This window comes from Choloepus didactylus, chromosome 22, assembly GCF_015220235.1.
Source record: "Choloepus didactylus isolate mChoDid1 chromosome 22, mChoDid1.pri, whole genome shotgun sequence".
NCBI lineage: Eukaryota > Metazoa > Chordata > Mammalia > Pilosa > Megalonychidae > Choloepus > Choloepus didactylus.
Genome location: NC_051328.1, coordinates 17,196,634 through 17,207,049, shown reverse-complemented (window position 1 = coordinate 17,207,049; position 10,416 = coordinate 17,196,634). Strand labels below are relative to the sequence as shown.

Sequence of the window (10,416 nt, the reverse complement as noted above, 5' to 3'; positions counted from 1 at the left end):
GATCATGTCACGCTCAGCTCCTCATTGATTTAAATATAAAGTACACAACTCTAACCTGTCTTTTACATAGGGAGGCCATAAATCCTCTTTTGCCAAAGTGACTCCCAGGTGTGTGGTTTTCATGCCTGTGTACAAATTAAAAGCACCTCCTTTAAATCTCAAAAATATTCCAGTTTTAACAATAAACAGTATAACTACTTTTGTCCTTTACTTCTTTAGCTTTGTCTTTCACAACTGCTCGCCCATAGTTAAGATCTAGTCATATTGTACTTAATTTAGTTTCTTAAAATGTATATACTCTCTTCATCTCTAGTTCTTGGTTCAAGCTGTTGTCTACCTGGAACAAACCTCTGCTACCCCGTCTTAGTTTGTCAGGTCTGCTATGACAAATACACACACAGTTTGCCTTAAGAACAGGAATTTATTAACTCTCCATTGTTAAAACTAGAAATACAAAATCAAGATGTTGGCAAGACCAAGCTTTCTCCCGGAGTTGGTGGTTCTAGTGATGGCAGTCCTCTGTCACAAGGCTGTCTCTCTCCTCCTGCTGGCTTCTGTTTCTGGCTTCCAGCTTCTCCTCGTGGCTTTCTCTCACTGACCACATCCAAATTTCCTCTCTTCATAACACCTCCAGTTATACAGATTAAGTACCATCCTGATACAGATTGGTCACACCTTAACTAATAAAAACATCTTCAGTTCTTATTTATGAATAGGTTCACATCATCAGGAATGCAGATTAAGGTCTGAACATGTCTTTTGTGGGGGACATGATTCAATACCAAGAGCCCCAATCCCTTCAGCCTTACAATTTCAGCCCATCTTTTGTTCTCAATTTAGAGTCCCTCTAGCCAGGACAAGATACCCTCCCATCTCACTGTATCTACCCTACTTTTTTCCTTAGGACCTGGACTTCCTTTTCATAGCATTATGGCATTTTATTATCATTTATTAGTTAAATGCATTTATTAGCATTTAATAATGAAAAACAAGTTAAAACTTGTTGTCTTGTTCCTTTATACCACTAAAATTTCTGTAAGAAGAGAGATAATTTATTTCTTGTTCATCATTATATCTCTACAACTAATAAACTGCCTGCTACATGGCAGGTACTCACTAAATGTTGAATGAATTTTGAAGCCACCAATTACTTTTCAGTTTTCACTGGCAAACAAAGAATGATCTCAGTGGCAGTCAATCTCAGTGAAGTAGATGTATATTTGTCCAGATCTAAACATTCGTAGAATTTACCAAAGACATTTTAAGACAGGTTAGCCAGAAGGGAACACAAGTAATGACTGAGATTGAAGAAGTTTTAAGCAGTGTGCTAAGACTCAGAATACAATCTGAAGGTTGCTTCAAGGAATCAGTGTATCAGAAGCTGGCATGAAAGTGACATTGCAAGAAAAATACTGAGTCAAATGGTTCATTACTAAAGCTGTAGATAGTTTCATTGTCCTATTTGTTTTTGTTTGCTGAAAGGAAGTGCAGAAACATGTCACTTTAAAGCAGTTTTTCATAGCATTCCCAATTAATTACAGACTGTGGTGAGCAACGTGGCATTTCCAATATCATCTTCTTCTGTGCAAATAACTCTGTAAATAAATATCCAGGCAGTCATTCGCTGGGCTTTGAGTGAGTTTACTGGAACTTTCCTGGGCATTAAACTAGTGGTGGGAAGTACAGAGAAATGGACAGCACTGAGTATGTAAACTCTGATTTTTTTTGTTTGTTTTTTGACAGGAAATAAAGGGGTCGGAAAGAAGTCAAAGAAAACAATCAGGGAGAAAGTATAGTGGATAATCTTTAAACAAAGGCTGAACCATTGCTATTTTTCTAAAATTATTTCAATACATTTATGCTTATTGATTCAGTAATGAATATGAATGAGTACCTGACAGTTACAAACTTGGACATAGGTAGGTCTGTTGAACCTGGAGAAAATGTCTTTGTTAACTGTAATAAAAAGTGATCTGACTTTTCTGGACTTGGCCGAGCAGGAGACGCCATCATGGGAGCCGACATCCACCACAAGGACCAAAAGGTTCGGCGCAAGAAGCCTAGGATACAAGACATCCACGTGAGGCAGACGGACCAACTCGACCTTCAACCAAGTCGTGCTGCAGCGGTGGTTCATGGGCCGCACCAACCAGCTGTCCCTGCCCCTTTCCGGGATGATCCGGAAGAAGAAGCTTCCTGACAAAACAGCTCTGGCTGTAGGGACCGTAACAGATGACGTGCGGATTCAAGAGGTGCCCAAACTGAAGGTGTGCACGCTGGGCGCCAGCAGCCGTGCCCGGAGCCGCCTCTTCAAGGCCGGAGGCAAGATCCTCACCTTGGATCAGCCGGCCCTGGACTCCCCCAAGGGCTGCGGCACCATCCAGCTCTCTGCTTCCCGCGAGGGCGGGGAAGTGCGCAGGCACTTAGGCAAGACCCCCGGAAACCCGCACAGCCACACCAAATCCTACATCCGTTCCCAGGGCGGAAGTCGGAAGTCGGAGCGCGCCAGAAGCCCACAGGCAAGGTGTGTCTGCAGAAACTAGCCCCAGATCCTGCAGTTACTGAAACGATTTTGGATGGGGGGGTGGGGGGGACTGAGGGGGTGATCTGAAAGCCCTACTGTAAATTGTCTCTCTTCTCAGTTTCTGATTCTGTTTTTTTTTTATTGGATACATTAACACATTTTCCAGTATATCATACACACTTAAACCAGACTCCTAATGTGGAAAAGTTGATTCCCCTGTGGCTTGTCTGTTCAGCTGAAGCTGTGTGTTGATACAATCATAGCCAGGAGACAGTTTTGGAAAACTACAAGTTGATTCTGGAATATCTTGGAGTTTCTGAAACAAAGGACTTGCCCTATGTATGACAGACAACTGTCAAAATGATATAGGAGCTATGTAAAAGGAAATCTCATTGCTCTAATCTAGGATAATTTAAGAATTAAAATAAATAATGATAGTAAAGGGTAATATTCTCTTGAATAAAAAATAAGAATCCATGAGATCACACATAAATCAATGCATGAATGAAGAAAGGGAGAAAACTTTATTACAACAGAAATTCAAGTACTGAACACAGAAGGAATAATGAAATTAGAAAGTTGTTATTTGGAAAACAGCATAATGATTCAGGCAAAAATTGTCAATGTTTAAAAGTGCAAGGGAAACGGGGATGAGTATGTAGCCACCACTAGAACCATCAAGACAAGATATTTATTAATAACAAAGGGAAAAAGAACAATTTCTACATAAAGAAGCATTGAAGACACCATCTTAACTAAGAGATCAAAGTTAACATCACGAGTTAAAATCATGAATCTTCTGTTATGATATACTAAGTAAAACAAAATCCCTCCGATGATATCCTTGCCAAAAATGCTTAACCAGAATCTAATCATAAGGAAAATTAAGAAAAGAAAAACCCAGATGGAGGGAAATTCTTCAAGAGGGAAAATGGAGAAATGCATCAAGACCAAGTAAAGTTTATTCTAGAAAAATAAGAATAATTCAATATTGGGGGATTCATTAATATAATTCAACATATTAATAAAACTATGGAGAAAGTTTTCATAAATCATATGATTTTCTCTCCACAGAACTTAAAAGGCCTTTATCAAAATTTAATACCCACACCTAAGTCAAAAAAATAACACTCATTAAAGTAGAACATGATGGAATTCCTTTACATGATAAAATATAATACAGTATTTTACTTTATTGGAAAATGCTAGAGGAATTGCCACTAAAATTAGGAATACAACAAGGTTGTCCTCTATCTTTACTACTATTTAACATCACATTGTAGTAATCTATAAATGACATTGCACAAGAGAAATAAGGAGTTGGAGGTAAAAGTAAAACAATCTTATTTGCAACTAATATGATACTACACTTAGAAACACAAGATAATCAATAATAAGTCTAACATAAACAATAAAATGTTTGTAGTAATACAGCAGAATAGAAAACTATTTTAGCTTGCTAGGCTGGTGAAAACAGATACCATGAAATGAGTTGGCTTAACAATGGGAATTTATTAGCTTATGGTTTTGAGACTGAGAAAAATGTCCAAATCAAGGCATCATCAAGGCAATGTTTTCTTCCTGAAGATTGGCTGCCAGAAATCCTTGACTCCTCTGCCACATGGCAAGGCACATTTAAGGGTTTCGATGTTATGACCAAATTGTAGAGACATTTTGCTCCTGATCAAAATAGTCAGGAAAGAAGCATAAGGAAATGAAAGAGAACAAATTTGAAGCTATGTTCTGTATACATTGTGTTTTACATAATTATAGAACTTCGGTGAAGTAGATAGCCAAAGCCCGAATTTCTATCTTATGTTTTAGTGTCCTGGTTGCTAAATCAAATACCATGCAAAGGGTCACCTTAAACAATGGTAATTTATTGCCTCACGATTTTGAGGCAAGGAGAGGTCCAAAATCAAGGTGTTATCAAGGTGATGCTTTCTCCCAGAAGACTGTGGTGTTCTGGGGCTGGATGCTGGTGATCCTTGTTCCTTGGCTTTTCTGTCACATGACAATGCACATGACGCCCTCTCCTGGCCTCTCAGTTCCATTGACTTCCAGCTTCTGGCTGCTCCCTGTGTCCTTTGTCTCTCTTTTCCTATATGGCCTTCAGTAACAAGAATAAGACTGATTCAGTTGGGCCACACCTTAATTGAAGTAACCTCATCAAAAATGTCCTATTTACAATGGATTCACACCCACAGGAATGGATTAAGTTTAAGAACATTTTTTTCTGGGGTTCATAGCTCCAAACACCAGAATGAGTAAACAGAGATTCTGAAAAATTTAATAATTTACCCTTAATCACATGAGAGTACCTGAAAATGTTAAGTTCACATTCTGACATAGGTCCTTCATCTTTCTAGCATACAACAATGCTCTAACATAGCAGATATTGTTGGAGTGCTCTCACTATTAACTGGCACCTACACAAGAAAAATATACTTGAAGGTCCTTAAGCTCTTTGATATTATACACACGCACACACACACACATACACACAAATATATGTAGAAATATATATGTAAATATTTTGAGATTTATTGTAGGAATCAGCTCATGCTACCATTGGGACTGGCAAGTCCGAATTCTGTATGGAAGGCTGCAAGTTGGGAATCCCAATGCAGGTTTTGATGAATTCCCCAGAAGAATCTGGTTAACTAAAATAGAGATAAGCTCTTTCTGATTGCAGTCAGAAATCAGCAGTTCTCCTATGAAGGCTTCGACTGATTGGATGAGACTTCTCTCATTGCTGAAGGCAGTCTCCTTAGTTGATTATAGATATTCACAGATGCAGTGAACTTACTGATGATTTAAATCCATGAAATATCCTTACAGTATCAATCAGGCCAGTATTTGCTTGACCAAACAACTGGACACCATAATAACCTAGCCAAGTTGACACATGAACTTAACCATCACAACATATATTTATGAATGAATGAAATCCCTGGGATCCATAAGCACTCTACCGGTGTTGGACTTTAGGAAAAAAAACTATTTCAAGTATCTTTGTTCTGCTGCAAAATGTTCTAAGCCACATCATGCAACAAATGCCTCTGCTTCTTCATCCTCAGCTCAGTAGACAACTGTGTTTCCCGGTAATCATTCTCCTCTTAACTGTTGTAATCTCACATTTGCAACTATCTCTAAATGTCTGGGTCACAGTGAGAAGCAGCTGATATAGATAAATTATCAAGATAACCTTTAACTGAGGTTGTTAACGTGATTGATAGGAGTCATTACATAAGTTGGAGATCATTATTTTTTATTGGTAAAATGGGATTTTCCCAACAAGCCATACCAAGCAGGCTCTAAATGAGGCTGAGAGAAATTCTCCTTAGAGACAGTGGTTAGTCCCATGTTTGGACTCCTGACAGCTTCAGTATATGGTCCTAAAGTGAAAGAATCATGGGCAGAAGCCAAGAAATCAGTCTGCAATACAGTGGTTCTCAGACTTGAGCAGGCATCAGAATTAGCCTGAAACCTTCTTAAATCAGATTTCTGGGCCCCAACCCCAGAGTTTCTGACTCAGCAGATCTGAGATTGGGCCCAAGAATTTGCATTTCTAACAAGTTCCCAGATAATGCTGATGCTGCTGGTCCTAGAGCTACACTCTGCAAGCCACTGGGGTGGAAATCCTTCCATTGAAGACCTCAGGTAAATTTATTATTCACTGTGAGATCTGGTTTCTTCATCTCTTAAATAGAGATAAAAATAGCAAGTAGGGGATTGATGGTAATTAAATGAGATAAGCCATCAGCAGCACCTAGTACAAAGGCAGATCCAGATTAAAAGCCCACTGGGTGCTAGGAAATGTCTCCTGATCCCCACCCTCAGGAAAGCAGAGGGATTACATTGAAAATCTGTAAGGTCTATCCCAGCGCCATCAGCAATATAGGCACTATATGCCTATAAATAAAATCACCAAACAGTACAGCTGATTGAGGCTCTATTTTCCAGTCTTTTTATCAATGATGGGAAAATTGAAACCCAGAAAAGCAAGATCACACTGTGAGTTTGTGGGGGCCCTGGGCCATTTTCCCTACACTGAAAACCTATTGCTTGCTCTGGCCATTCAGTGTGACCTGTGCGAAAATGCCAAATTGATTGCAGGTTAGGAAAAATAACTTACTTTCCTTTTCTGTAATTAAATTTTTGAAACTCTTCTTTCCATCAGTCTAGCTGTAGAAGAGATGTGATACCCTAGCTCACACTACCTTGGTAGCCACACAAATTAGCCTGGGATCCTTTCTGTTCAATCAATGTACTGCTTAAAACAAGGGATGAGTAAGGGGGAGGGGAATCCCACAAATACAAGCAAATAACAATGTGTGTAGAATATTCACAAAGCTCTCAGAGCCATTTGCTTTGGCCTTTCTAACTTGTAAACCCTGATGCTTGCTTTTTGTCACTCTTTAGTTTCTGTGTGCTCAGTCCTCTTCCCCCATGAAAAGTATTCATCTTTCTCTTCCCTTTTTAAAGCATCATAGAATAAATTTATTTAAAGGAGAAATTTTTGGAGATGCCAGACTTCTCCTGAGATTCAGCACATTTTCTCTCTGTGGAGAAGGAGAACTATGTGATCAATCAACTGGTTTTCTCAAAATGATCGATATCTGAGTGCTAGCCTTTTGTATGTATGAGTGTGTGCATGTGAAAATGCCTATAACTTGTTAGACTTACAATAAAGGCAAATTTTGGAATAGAAAGAAAAACAGGGAGTATTTCCTAGATTTTTTTTTCCAGCTGGTTAAAGATTCCTCTGAATGGTGACCAAAATTCATTCATTCACTTGTTCGTTCTACAAGCATTTATTGGACACCTGCTAAGAACTAAGTATCAAATAGTGAGGATACCACCACAAAAAAGATAACTCCTGTCACTGAGAAGTCTGAAGTAGTAGGATGCTCCACCAGTTCTGATTTGCTAAAAGTGGGGTTTTCTGACTTCAGAATTTGAAAACCAAAGGAAAACTCACAAATGGTCATCACATTTTAGAGATGTTCTCACAATGTCCTTTAGGTACTAGGTCCTTTATGTGGAATAAGACAGTGAGAGATATGTTATCAGCAGTACACAGTAAAATGACTTAAAGTCCAACATAGCAGTGGGTTCCATTAGACTTGAGAATCATATCATCGTTGAGAGTTTTCTTCCTATAAACTACAGAGGAAGGAACTGCCATAATATATTGAATGCCTTTTATGGGATGAGCACTTTACATGAATTATCTTATATAATTTCAATTTAATAATTATAATTACCCTGGGAAATAGTACTTATTATTCCCATTTTACAGAGAAGGAAACTTGGACATAGGCTAAATTGCCTAAGTGTACCCATCTAGTAAATATGAGTGTCAGAATTTGAACACAGAGTCCAATGCCAAAAGTTTGCCCCATTACTTCTCACTGCTTTCCTAATTAACACTTGTTCAGCTTTTGTTTGATTATTGGAAGATTGCTGGTCACTGCTTAGAGAAGCATCTCATTTGGATTTCATTAGAAATTGATTCCCCTAGAAATATAATTTGACTTCTTAGGTAGGTCAAATCTTCCGTGCCTGGTCATCCATTTTCTGTCCTGTTGGGTTTGCTTCCAGCTGATATTTTTGAGAGGCAACTGTCAGGAGGATGAGGCTTCCCATGTCCTAGCAGGTCTTTGTCTACTGTAGAGAGGCCCTGCACACTCATGGCTCCATAGTCTTCATGAAGAAACATCCAGTGACCATCACATGACCAAGAAGGGCTTGATATCTTCCACATCTTTGGAACAGCTAACCACACACATCTCCAAAGGCAAATCACCCCTATACTCTAATGAACTTTTAGCATTATTTATTGAGAAATTCTGGTAATTGTCTCATTGCTGTTCAGAGATTTCCCACAATGTCTGAGCACCTTGCCCCATTGAAGATGCAGAGTCCTTTGCCATTTTTTGAGAATGATTTTCCTTTCTCTGTCTCTCTCACCCTCTATCTCTCTCTCTCCCTTTCTCTCTCTTCTTCAGGAGAAATAGTTTCTTTCTGCTAATAATATTTTTACCCTATCTTTTGCAAAATACTGATGCTTATTGTATGGTAAAAAAATATTTACTGTCTTCTTGCATTGTTCAAACATTTTAAAAAATCTTCTTACCATTACCATAATATATGGTGCCATGCTAAAATTGTTTCCTAATACCAGATTTCATCCTTAACATCTAGAAACAACAGGAAACAAGTTTTTAAGTTTGATGTCAGGAAGGAGGATGTGGGTGAGAGTATAAGACAAAATTTTAAGAAATGAAAATTTTAAATAAAGATTCATGCTATGGATGCCCCATAACAAGGGAAAAAAGTATTTAAGCCAATAAAGACAAGAAAGTACTCTGGTATAAAATCTTTATGTTGCAGATTAGATATCAGTCCTGAGATATTAAGTGATTTGTCTTTAGCAGCAATATTATAAAGAAGCAGAATTGGTTATCTGGCTCCATGTCAATATTCTTCTGTGCACACTGCACTTTTTTTTACAATATCTAATGAGTCCTTTTTATTCCTAAATTGTCCTCCCCCACATCAATGCTGCATCCATTCATGGTACATAAGTGGCCTTATATAACTTGAGGCAGCCCTTCCCATTCCTATACAAGGGAGGTTTGAATAGATTCTGCCAATAAATATATATTTATGCATACATATCCTCATGCTTGTGGAATTTGTTTGACTTCTTGATTGTGCACACTGATATAAAGGATTTTCAAATTCAGTGATATAAATCAACTTCAATCCCATAGCTAGTAACTGAGAGATTTGGACTAAAGCTGAGGAATGAAATCCTGGGGCAGATAGACCAGGGAATAAACATGAAACAGGTTCCCTTAGTTCTTGCAGGATTGGGTTATTCTAGAAAAATATATTGAACAGAGAAAAAAAAATGAGTACAAAAAGATAAATTTGCATTTACTATTATGAGGATATCAACATTGTGTGGAAATATTTTTGATTAACATCAATGTAACTATTTTTTCATGGAACATCAAAATATATTTTATAAGTGTATTGGGAAGAGAAAATTCTTTGCATCTTTTGGTTTGTGAAAGCCTTACTAGAGCTTTGGACAGTGTTTTTCAATGTGATATGGTCAGGTGAGACAGAGTATTCTGACTTTCTAGACATATTTTTTAGCTATCCCACATGACTTGATGCCTACCTTCCCAAAAGTTTACCTTTGCTTTGAAAGGAGACTATGATTGTCTAAGTGGAATTTATCAAGCTCAAATTTTCTGTTCACTGGCTGAGTTGATACCCTTTATTTTTGCTTGTCTAGTAGCCATGCATCCTTATGGAAGCAACCCCCCTTTGCTTTGGTCTTGTGATTTGCGTGGCGAATCTACACCCAGTCCAGAGATTGGCATGTGACTTATGCCAGGGCAATCAGAGGATGGCATCCCAATGTCCACAATGATTATTTGAGGAAGCACCCAGTCAGAGCCCAACAGAGACCACCAAAGCTAACTCTGCTACTCTTGCTGGAACCACAGACACACACACAAATACTACTTTCCAATTCCCAAACTTATAGGCATTAAGGGAGGGACATCATTTTGCAAAATTATTCTTCCTTTGTTGGGAATGGAACTTGCAGAAAAGGATGGGAAATGAGTGATGGGTGGGAAGGAAAGACAGAGACAAAGAAGCAAAAGAAGATTCTGATATAATGAATAATCTAAGCATATTTCAATACTCATAAATCGATGTTTCAAAGTAATCAATTGAGTTGAAATAAAAAATGTCAATTTGTCTTTTCTGTCTCTTTTAATTGATAAAATATCAACAAATATATCTGTTACATCCTTAAACACGTTAATCAGAAAATTTCTCAATAACAGCTTTGCTTGGCATTA

General features: G+C 38.0%; 1 pseudogene; it reads left to right on the top strand.

Annotated features, from left to right (window-relative positions):
• The first annotated feature begins 2,011 nt into the window (after window positions 1-2,011).
• Window positions 2,012-2,543, top strand: LOC119518392 (annotated as a pseudogene).
• The last annotated feature ends 7,873 nt before the right edge of the window (window positions 2,544-10,416 follow it).